The sequence below is a fragment of the Hirundo rustica genome, chromosome 1, assembly GCF_015227805.2.
Source record: "Hirundo rustica isolate bHirRus1 chromosome 1, bHirRus1.pri.v3, whole genome shotgun sequence".
Lineage (NCBI taxonomy): Eukaryota > Metazoa > Chordata > Aves > Passeriformes > Hirundinidae > Hirundo > Hirundo rustica.
The window spans coordinates 152856287-152867344 of record NC_053450.1 but is presented as its reverse complement, the minus strand read 5'-3'; positions in this window follow the sequence as shown (position 1 = coordinate 152867344).

Sequence of the window (11058 nt, the reverse complement as noted above, 5' to 3'; positions counted from 1 at the left end):
CATATTCCCCACCTATCCCATTATATTTGCTGAATTTTGATGTCCTGTAATGGATAAATAGGAGGAAAAGCAAAATGTAGCTGCTGTTTTATTACATGATCCTTCATAGAAAAAGGGCATAACAAAAGGGAAAAAAAACAAAAACAAAAACTGAAACACCAAAAAAACATGTTTCACTTGGATTATCCATAATTATTAATACCAGTTATGCAAGACACTCTCTAGCTGCAATAACAACAATAATTAAGTATTTAACCCAAGTCTAACACTACAATGGATATTTAATTCTGCAACAGATGGCTGTTCAACTACAGAGATCTTCGCTGACAGTGATTCACATCCTCCCCTTGGCAACCAAATCCACTGCCTGGTTTTCCTTGTAGTTATGAAGATTTTTTTGTGGTTGTGATATTCTCCCTAATATTTGATCGAGTTCCTCCCTCCTGCCTTGTAAACCCATTTCTCCTGCCCATAATGATGAGCAGGAATAACTGATGCTTGTCTCTTATGTAACATCTATTTTAGCCATCCTCAGTTAATCACGAATCTTCCTTTCCCTTGGAATTACGCACTCAGTTCTTCAGGGTTTTTCTGGATCTTGCTTACTCAGCTTCTCCATTCTTGCAGCTTTGTGTGGTCCCTTCATTTTATTTATTAGCAGAGTTGTAGTGTTTATAAGTATGTTGTGACAAATAAAAAATATAAAATAATAATAACATTTTAAAGACATTTTTGATTTTTTCCATGTAAAAGCCAATGGGTCAAAGGCTGTGCTCCCAACTTAAATGTGACCAAAAGGACCCTGTCAGTTCTGTCAAAGATTGGCCAAAGGGAGTAAGCAAAAATGTGGAGATTTTTCCACCTTTTCTGCAGCTCTCCAGTCCCTCCTGCTCACAGAACTGGACAGTTCTTGTAGAACTATTGGATCTCCACATGAATGAGTAGTCTGAAGGGTTTTACATTTTCTTTGTAAAGAAGGTGGCTCTACCCTTATTTTCTCCCAGCTGATCACAAGCCTGCAGGAAGTTTAACTGCAGGGAGCATCTCAGGTTTGTGGTTTTCTGAACTTTGTTTCTCATAAAGACTAAAGAAGAGGGTTGGAAGTGACTGAGCCAGCTCACTGGAAATGGACAATGTGACCCACTGACTTCTGAAACAGCAAAAGCCATCGTGCTTCCCGTTTGCTCTCTGCTCAGAACAGGGGAAGTGTAGTAATTTCCCTCCCTCCCTCCCCTCTTGCTGTGTCAGGACAGCCACACCACTATCAAATCACCACGTCCATGCCAGGGTGGGGAGAGGCTTGCTGCAGGAAGAAATCCACTGAAAACAAAGCCGAGTTGTAAATTTATCCAAGAGGCCCTGTCAGAAGCAGGAAATCATTTATAAACCTGCTTCACTTCTGGGAAGTTGGTGGTGTAGGATGCAGGGAGGGCAGAATTTGTGCATCAGCAATTCTCCTCTGGCACCTTCCTGGATGATGAGCAAGGAGGCTCAAAAATTTCCTTATTTATCGTGTGACTGGTAGCAATGGGGCACAGTGATCAGAGTGAGTGGGCATTCCTTGTGTAAGAACAACACAAATCAGCAGTGAAATGTATTGCCTTGCCTCGGTGAGTGCAAAGAAACACTCATTTCCCTCATTTCCCCCATAAACAGTGAGAAAAAGCAGAAATCTGCCTCCCAAACTGATTCACCATTTCAGCCAATACCCCTGTGTGGATGTCACTTCCTGGGAAGCTCCAAGCAGTGAAATCATTCTTGACACCTTGGCCCTGACCAAGAATTATGTGTGATTTTCACGCCAAAGGGACTCCACGATGTGAAGTTTGGATGAAGATAAGAGAGCAAAGTGTCGGGAACATCTTGATTTGTGTGACACAGGACACAAGAATGTCCCAGCTGGAATTTCTGTCTCCAGAACTGCAGCCTTTGATGTTGACAGCAGGCATCTCACCACGGTTATTAGATCACTGCTTGCCTCTGATCACACCCATTAATGTGGGGTTGCTGAAACTCTGAATATCAGCCCAGAAAGCAGTGGTGTCCTGTGGATAAGACACATAATAGAAATTTTTGTCCAGGTTTAACCCCAGTTAGCAACAAAGCACTACCCAGGCCCTCGTTCTCTTTCCCTCCTCCAATGGGTTGGGGAGGTAAATTGGAAAAGAAAATAGAAGTCATGGTTTGGGATAGGAACAGCTTAATAATTGAAACAAATAATAGATAATAATAATGATGATTATTATAATTATTAATGATAATTATAAATGGGAGAGGAAGAGAGTACCAAAAAACCCAAAAAGACAAGTGATGCAGAGTGCAGGTTCTCACCACCCAGTGATTGATGCCAAACCCATCCCCTGGCTGTGATTAGCCCCAGATTCCCTCAGTTCCACTGGGCATGGTGTCCCTTGGGATAGAACATCCTTTGGCCAGTTCGGCTCAGTGTCCTGGCCATGCTCCCCTCCAGCTTCGTGAGTGCTGCTCACTGGCAGAGCACGCGGCACTGAAAAGACCCTGATTTAGGGTGAGCACAACTTAGCAACAACCAAAACATCAGTGTGGTGTCAACATTATCCTCCTGCTGAATCCAGAACACAGCACTTAACCGGCCACTGAAAGGAAAATTAACTCTCTTGGAGCCAAACCCAGGAGATTTTTGAAAACCTTTTAGATGAAGGGTTTAGTTTTTGATTTTGGTGTTGGATTGTTTCGCCCTTTTTAGTACACACATAATCACTTTCAATTGGGTCATGAGGGCTGACTTTTGTTTTTTTTAATTTTTTTTAAGAAAAAATTTATTTTCCCTGAGTGTTACTCTTGTGTGCATTGCTCATAGCTCATACTCCTATATAAACCTTTTTCCAAAGACTGTGTGACTAACACTGGTTGGGGATTTTTTTTTTTTTTTTTCCAAGTTAGTTTTCTTCTTGTTATGGAATAGCTTTTTCTTTTTTTTAATTGGTGTTTTTTGTTTTGCCTTAGGTAATTTTTGTTGGGGTTTTTTTTGGTTGGTTGGTTGATTGGATTTTGGTTGGTTGGTTGGGTTTTTTGCCTTTTTTTGTTTGTTTGTTTGGGTTTTTTTTTTGTTGTTGGATTTTGGTTTGGGGGGGGTTTCCTCTTTTTTTGGTTTTGGGTTGTGGTGGGGTTTTTTTGTTTGTTGTGGGGTTTTTTTTAGTTTTTTGTGGGGGTTTTTTTTGTTGTTGTTGTTTGTTTTTTGGTTTTTTTGGGGGGAGGTTGTTGTTGTGTTGTTGTTGTTTTGGGTTTTTTTCTTCTCTGTTCTGGAATCTCTATTGACTAAAAGGACCCAGCTATGAGTGTGAGGTAACTCACCCCTCTGAGAGAATCTCATTCACACGGACAGAGCACGTTCAGGCCATCACCACTGGTTGGGTGACAATTCTGCAGCCCTGGAAGTTTTGCAGGAACTGTGTCTGGTTTTGATTAAGTCCGTTACCACTGAATCTCTCTTCTGTGAGTTTGAAAAGGTCATCAGTTCACCCCACTTGACCTGGGCAAAAAAAGGCAGATTTGTGGCTAAAAATGAAAGTTGAGCAATAATTCTCCAGTGGATGAAGAGGAACAGTTAAGAAGGAAGAGAGGGAGCTATTAAAACAATTTTAATTGTAAACCACCAGTGACATCAAAGAAGTTGCAGTGATAAAGTGAACAAGTGAGTTGAAAACTGTATTAAAAACCAGCAAAACTACACCACTAGCATCTTCATCTCCTCTGAAGCGCTTCTAAAATTATGAAAGGGCTATTTAAAAAATCCTCAAAAGGCTCCAAGAAGGCAGAAGTACCAGATAACGGTGTTGTCAGAGACAGTCAGGCATTTAAATACTCAATGTGTAGGGTCTCTTGGTGTTTGTTTCTTTTCTATGCTTCCAGCTTGGACAAGGAAATTGGAGTATCCCAGTTCAAAGCAAGATTTTATTGTTTCTTCTTTTTTCTTCCTTAATAGCTCTCTAGAGAAGAGCTGGTGCAACATTCAGAGTGCCATGTTGTGGTGCTTTGTTACAGTCACTACATAGAACATTTTTTTGAGTAATGAAAAAGAAAAAGTAAAGGATATCTTAATTTTTTAAAACAGAATAATTCTCCACAATGTGGAGAAGAAAGAAAAAAATACCAAATCTAGTGGGACACCAGAGTATCCTTTTAATTAATTACACATTACATTGTTTGATGTAGATCTTGCTAAGGCATTGCCCGGCCTTTTTAAAATATTAAAAACACACACAGGAATACAATGCAGCAAGGACCAGGTTTAAACCCTCAAGCCTGAAAAAATAGATATTAAAGTAGAAATATTTACTATAACTTCATCCTGTGTAATTATATCCATAAAAATGGTAATAAATACTATATGAAAACTGTAACTCATAGTATTTGCAGATCTCAAGTCATTAAAGTTCACAAGAACTTTGTACAGTAATAAAATTCTGCTTTTACAGTTTTAATATTAAAATATTGAGACAGAGCTTGCTGCTAGTGGTAGAGTTGATGTAAAAATGCAATTAATTTTCACATTTTCACACAACCCCTATTTCAAAACAGAAGTTGTATCCCAATCAGAGATAGGAAAACACAAGCCATGACATTCCACAGGCATTCAGGAATGTGAGTGAATTAGCAGCAGAAATCCCCAGAAAATAATATTGATATCTGAATGCCTAATTCAGTCCAATATCTTCAAAAATTTCACCTGGGAGGAAGAAAAGTACAACTTGTGTGTTTGTCTTGTACATCCATATTTAGGGCTATGTTACAGTGTGACACCAGACTACTCTGAAATTCTGCAAATATCCCAGGTTTCAGGTTCTTTGGTTGTTTGCTTTTTTTTGCCACCTTTTATTTGGATAGTGCTTCTTTTTCCTTCAGGGTAGCAAATATCTCCTAACATGATTTGTCTGAGACATGAATGGAATTGGTGGCTGTACCAGGAGCAAACCCTTCCTCCATTCTTCTTCTAGACATTAGTTCATGTTCTTTGAAAGCCACATGCTGCAACTTCGCTGTTATCAGAGTCTGCATTACGCTGTAAATTGGGATGATTTGGCTTCTGCTGTGCTTAACTTGACCCCTTCTCACAGCCCAAGGAGGAGCTCTCGCTGTGTGTTTTCCCAGAACACAACAATATTGGCCCAGCCCCAAGCTGGCACTGTGCACCCTGGGAAATGGGATCTGCGGATCCGTCCCCACACCAGCACTCCTGTGCACACACTCACCCTCACACACTCACACCCCTGCTCTGCTTCAGGCTCCAAGAGGTGACACTGACAGAGGACAAAGCCTCCAGAAGAGCTGCAAATTTATCTGAGGTGTGAAAAAACCTCATCTTGAGCCGGTGTGAAAACACCGGTTCCCACTCTTGATGGCTGTGAGGTCATTGAAGCCTTTCAGACACCAGCATTTTGTAAATCTATACAGAAGAGCTGCTCTAAATTTTTAAATAAAGTTTAAGAAATACTCTTTTTCCTTTAATTGGAGCACATCCCTGGAAGGTACCCCTTCCTTTCCCAGTGCCTTCCATTGCTGGCTGTATTTATTAAAGGCAGACACCCAAGTCTTTGTGAGCAGGGTTGGAGAAAACACATTGGGCATCACACCCATGTGAACTACTTGGCAAGTTTCTTGGGTCTCACTGTCTCCTTATTCTGCTGGTTTGAAGGATCTATTTTTATTTCTCTTTCAAGAGCAGAGTCCTTCAGACTGGTTAGTAACAAGCCCTGTCTCTGGATGCCAAAGGGACAGCACAGAGCCACTTTGTGAAGAGAGAGGGGTCTGACCCAGAAGAGCACTTGGCTGGTGCTGAAAAACATTTGTCAAGCTGTCAAAAGGTCTCTGCACCTCACTGGAGCCAGTCTTGGGAGAGAGAGCAGGCAAATTTCCATCCCCAAACTGTCCCTGTCACACTGGGAGGTTAAGGGTTGTCCTTTGTCCTTGGGAAGAGACAGGCAGGGGAAGAGACGACTCCTGGGAGAAACCCCTCAGTGTCCAACTTCCCTTGGCAAGCTGCACGGGTCTTATCCCCTCCCAGTATCTTCAGGCTGTGTCTTGATTGTCTTCAAAGAGCTTTTCTCTCACTAAATCACAGCGTGTTCTGCTCATCCCTCCTTCCCAGCCAGTAAAACTGATGCTGTGCAAGAAGCACCCAAAGGAACTCCATGTAATAACTCCCCGTGCTGCAGGAGGGCTCTGACACAGCTGAGAACCCTGGAGACAATGTGCTTTCCACTCCAGCAGGCCTTGGCTTGGCAAAGCTTTCCCATCAAATGACTTATCTGCGTGGGCAGCAGCACTTCCCTCTCCCACCTCAGCCATTGTCAGCCTTTCAGTCACAGCTGTAACCCGGTCTAGCAGCCGTCACTTCTCTTGGCCCCCCTTCAGACTGTTTTCAGCTGTCTGACAAAGCCTTGAAATGACTTAATCCATGGAGAAAACTCTTTAAGATTAATTTTGCTGGAATAAATGCTCGGGTTTGACTTCCTGTCTCTCCCTTAGCTCAGGGGAGGAGGTGTGTTCCTCGGTGACATAATGCCAGCCGACACAGGCTGGGTACTGTGCCCACCACAGGATTTCTGCCTTTCTGCTGCTCACATTGCACTGATGTCTCTCTGCAAAAGGCTCAGAGGCCTCAAGTCCTGTCCTGGCACATCAGGGATGTGGTTTTCTTGTTCAACACAAACATTCTTCAGAACTCCATCACTGAAGTATGACACATGTCCTTCACCACTGGGATGTCATCGAAGGTTTGCTGCTCACTGGAAGAAATGTGAGCTTTGCCTTCAGGGACTTAAGCTTGTGCTGTGTCCCTATATGTTTATCAGCCTAAAATTTATTGTCATTTCAAGTTCTAAGGAGGTGGCTGGGTAAAGGCAAGAAATCAAGCAGGACTTACAGATATTTTCAGCCAGCTGTGAGACAGTAACTTCAACAGCATTTTATTGAAATGCTCTAGACACAAATTAAGGATGAAATTGAGGTCTGTAAAATGCTTTAGGGCATCTTTTGCAAACCTGATATATTTAAGGGAAGTGTCTTTCTCCTGCGGAAAATATATATATATATATAAAAATTCAAGACAAAGAGCATAATAAAAACAAAGTGAGTGGTCCATCATTCACAGTCCAAGTTCAACTAGGAATGCTATTGGATATTTTAGCAGGGAAAATGAAAGAAGAGACTCCTAATTTTACCTTCTCCAAAATATGGGTGTCCTGAATACATACATGGGTGTGCCAGAAGCCCTGTGAGACCCTGTGAGAAGGGTGGGAGCTGAGCAGCCCAGTGCTGTGCGCCTGGGGTGCTGATGGGTGAAGAACATCTGCTCTGAAAGCTGATGAGGGAAGGTGCTGCAGAACTGAGATGACAAATTCCTTTTAAGGCAGTGACAAAGGTGTGAAATACGTCATCATCATCATCATCATCATCAGGGACAAGTGCTAAGCAAAGAAAGACCAAGACCAGAGAGTTTGTGGATGCCTCATCCCTGAAACTGTTCAAGGCCAGGTGGAATTGGCATCTGAGCAACCTGGTTCAGCAAAATGTGTCCCAGCCCATGGCAGTGGATTGGAATGAGGGGATCTTTTAAGTTCCTTCTCAACCCAAACCATTCTATGATTCTAAAACTGGTGCTTGCCCAATGACATATTTTAATGTGAAGCAGAGGAGAAGAAAATCATGTCAGGTTAAAAGTTAATGAAGAATACCTGAAATAAAAGATGGAAGTGTTATGAGGCGTGTGAAGAAAGGGAGGGGCGCAAAAACAACGCAGCATTCTGACAAGGGATGTTCTCTGTGGCTCAGCCAGCCCCGTCCCATCTCCAGTCTGCTTGGCTGAAGGAACAAAGCAGGACAACCTTCCTGAAAGGGGCTGAAAAGATTCAGAGAACAGCTCCTGCTGTGGCTCATTTTTCAGCCTCCAGTTCAAACACAGCAGGGGCTGTTTGTTCCCACAGTGCAGGCCTGACCTTAAAATCGCTCACGAGCTTTTGCAAACTGCAGCCCAGCTGGTTGCAGAGCTCCAGCCATCTGCTTCTATTTTTAAAACTCCAGGTTGCAGATGGTTTTCTTTAGTCACCACTCCTCTGGGATTGCCTTAAACAGAAGTGCAGGGAGCAGCAAGGCCCCTGTTCGCATCCCAGGGATCCTGAGGGATTGAAGTGCAGCAGGAAAGGCAGCAGGGCTGATCTTGTACAAATGAGAGTGTTTAAGGGAGCATCCATTCCTGTGAAATCTCAGCTCCAGAGGGGTTGGGATGCTTCAGGCTTCCATATGTATCCATCAGGCAGAAGCTGGGCCAGCTGAGTGAACTACCAGCTGGATTTGGATGAGGAAAAAAGGAACTCTTATGTCACTGTCAGAGATTTCTTGGCATTAGGTGGCTGCTGGAGGCCACAGACATGGACAGAGAAAGTTCTATACACAGAAACTTCACCTTCTCTCCTGTTAGAAACATTTCTTTAAATATCCAAATTCAAGGTTTCTCCTACAGCCTGGGACCCCATAGCCTGTCCTTCCTCCTTCCATCTCCATTAGAGCAGATTTTGACTCCAGGTATCCCCAGGGAATGCCCCCAGTCCCATGTCTCATGGAAGACTGAGTTCCTAAAAATCCCTGCAGAGCAGCCAAGGTGCCTCCACCAGCCTGAGACATGGATTAATCAGACAACGGTGTACTAAAATTTTAGTGCTCTGCTGAGTTTCTATTTCAGTATAGGCAGATAATTTCTGTCTATATCTAGAAGTGATTGAGAGGCAGTTGACACATGTGAATATAAAATCCTTCTTTCTCACAAGACAAGACTACATTTAAAGTCTTTTCCAGTGCTTGCCACTCTGTCAAGGAAATATTTTCTTTTTCTATAATTTTATATTTGCCTTTTAATGTCAAACTCAGCTATAAGATAAAAACTGGAGTGTAAAGATCCATGTCAAATATTGCAAATACTTTTATTTTTGTTGGATTTTTTTTGTGATTTTTAAAAAATATTCTCTTCAAAACTACAGATCCTGTCTTGGTGTCCTGATTATATAAATCTGTATAAGCATGTACAAGGGAGACAAGATTTTATTAGGCTCTATCAGGATCCCATCAATATTTTCAGGGATGTTTCCAGTTATCCAGTTTACCTTATTTTATCATCTGAAGAGTTTTTGTGTTTCACTGAGTGAATTCAGTAGACTTGCAGTGACTTTATTGGGTCTTTAGAAAAGCAGCTCACACTTGAGCTCCTGCCTTGCCAACATCTAAATTTATAATTCTTGGCTTGAAAGTCAAAATACATCTTCTCTGGAATAGCAGAATTATACAGTGTCCTAATGTTATTAAAAATAATAATCTGCTTCAAAACATTCACAGAACACTGTATGAAAAGATAATGTTTCCCTCCCACATGAAAAAACCATAATTAAAAAAAAAAAAATCCAAACCCCTAAATTAAACCATGTCCAAATTAAACAGCTGTCCAAATCATGTCTGTGAATTTAATATCAGCTGCCACCTGCGTCTCCACCAAAACTCATCCAAGAATTTTTACATCTTCACTGGGATAACAGAGTTGGAGATGTGTGTTCCACACAGACTCATCACTAATTTTACATAACTCTGGCCCACATCTGTGCTTTTCCATATGTAAACTCCATGCCCAGTTTTATACACCTACATGCCCGTTTTCCACTGAGTCACATGGAAGTCAGATGCCCGTCTGAGAATCCAGCCTGGCACAGTGTGGGGTCCCACTGGTTTCCATACCTCAGCTACCACTAAATCCCATACTTTGCCAATTAATTAAATCCACAGACTTTGCAGCTCTTCCATTTCTATTCCATTTTCTTTATTCATGCAAAACATCCGAGTGACTTTACTAAGCAAAGCTCATAGGACTGGGCATGGTTTAGATAATTTATGCTGGTTTATATTTGGAATAAATGGTGAAACCCTGCAGTTTTTCTGAGGCTATTATTAAAATTTAACAATGAATTCAATGTTTGAATGGGTTCAGGAAACAGCTATTATGTATCGAGGAGCCAAAGTCAAGGTTTTTTAACAATATTGAACAAAAGCAGTTAATTGGACAAACAATCCTTTAGGGAAAGAAAGAGTTTATTGTTCATGCAGTGGAAACCACAGAATAATAATTAACCACTCTGGTTGTTTTGACAAAAGGTCAGATCCAATAGAAGCACAGAGTGCTTGAAAATCCATGCGAGAAGTCCTCATATGACAAGCCAAAGTACTTGAGTGAGGGCATAAACACAACTCAAACACGTGAATCTCAAGTGCCCAAATCACTTAAGTGTTCACACAGGGACCAGGTTGTCTTTAGGGCCCCTCAAAGCCGAAAGTTCACGTTCTGAGCAGATTCACAGCTTCACTCCTGCCAAAGCTTGAGCAGGAGACAGAAATCAGCCATTTCTCCGAGTTCTCCAAAAATAGCCACTGCCAGACCGCACATAACAGGAGGACCAAGGGTGTCCCTCACCTTGCTGGAGTTCAGTTTTGGAAAAGCTCATTTCTGTGCACATACTGGGCAGGGAGAGGTGACAGCTGAGAGTGACACGCTCCTAAAATGTCTCCAAGATATATAATTTCAGGATATGTCTATATTAGTAAATAAAATGATCAATTTCTTGTCTGCTAGAGCCAAGAACAAGCAGTATGATATGACTTCTAATAAAACAACTAAAATCTACCCCTCCCATTCCAAGGTGGCTTCATCCAAGCTACATATGGCAAGTCTTGAAAATTCTTGAGCAGGTCTTTTCTTATTTTATTTCGGTAGTGAAGTGCAACTCCCCCATTCCTTCCAGTGTTTTCCCTACAAGCCATGGAAATGGAAAGGTGAACCTAGAGCCATAAAACATTTTTTTGCATTCTCTAGGCAAAGATTAATTAAAATTTATGTATATCTGGCACCCTCGGCAATGACACAAATGAAAAAAACTTCCTAGGGACAAAATACCCACCTGTGGCAAATAAATCTCAGTCTATCAGATCAGGTTTCCTTTATCAATAATGTTTACAAAGAAAGGCCCATTGGAGCACACCTTG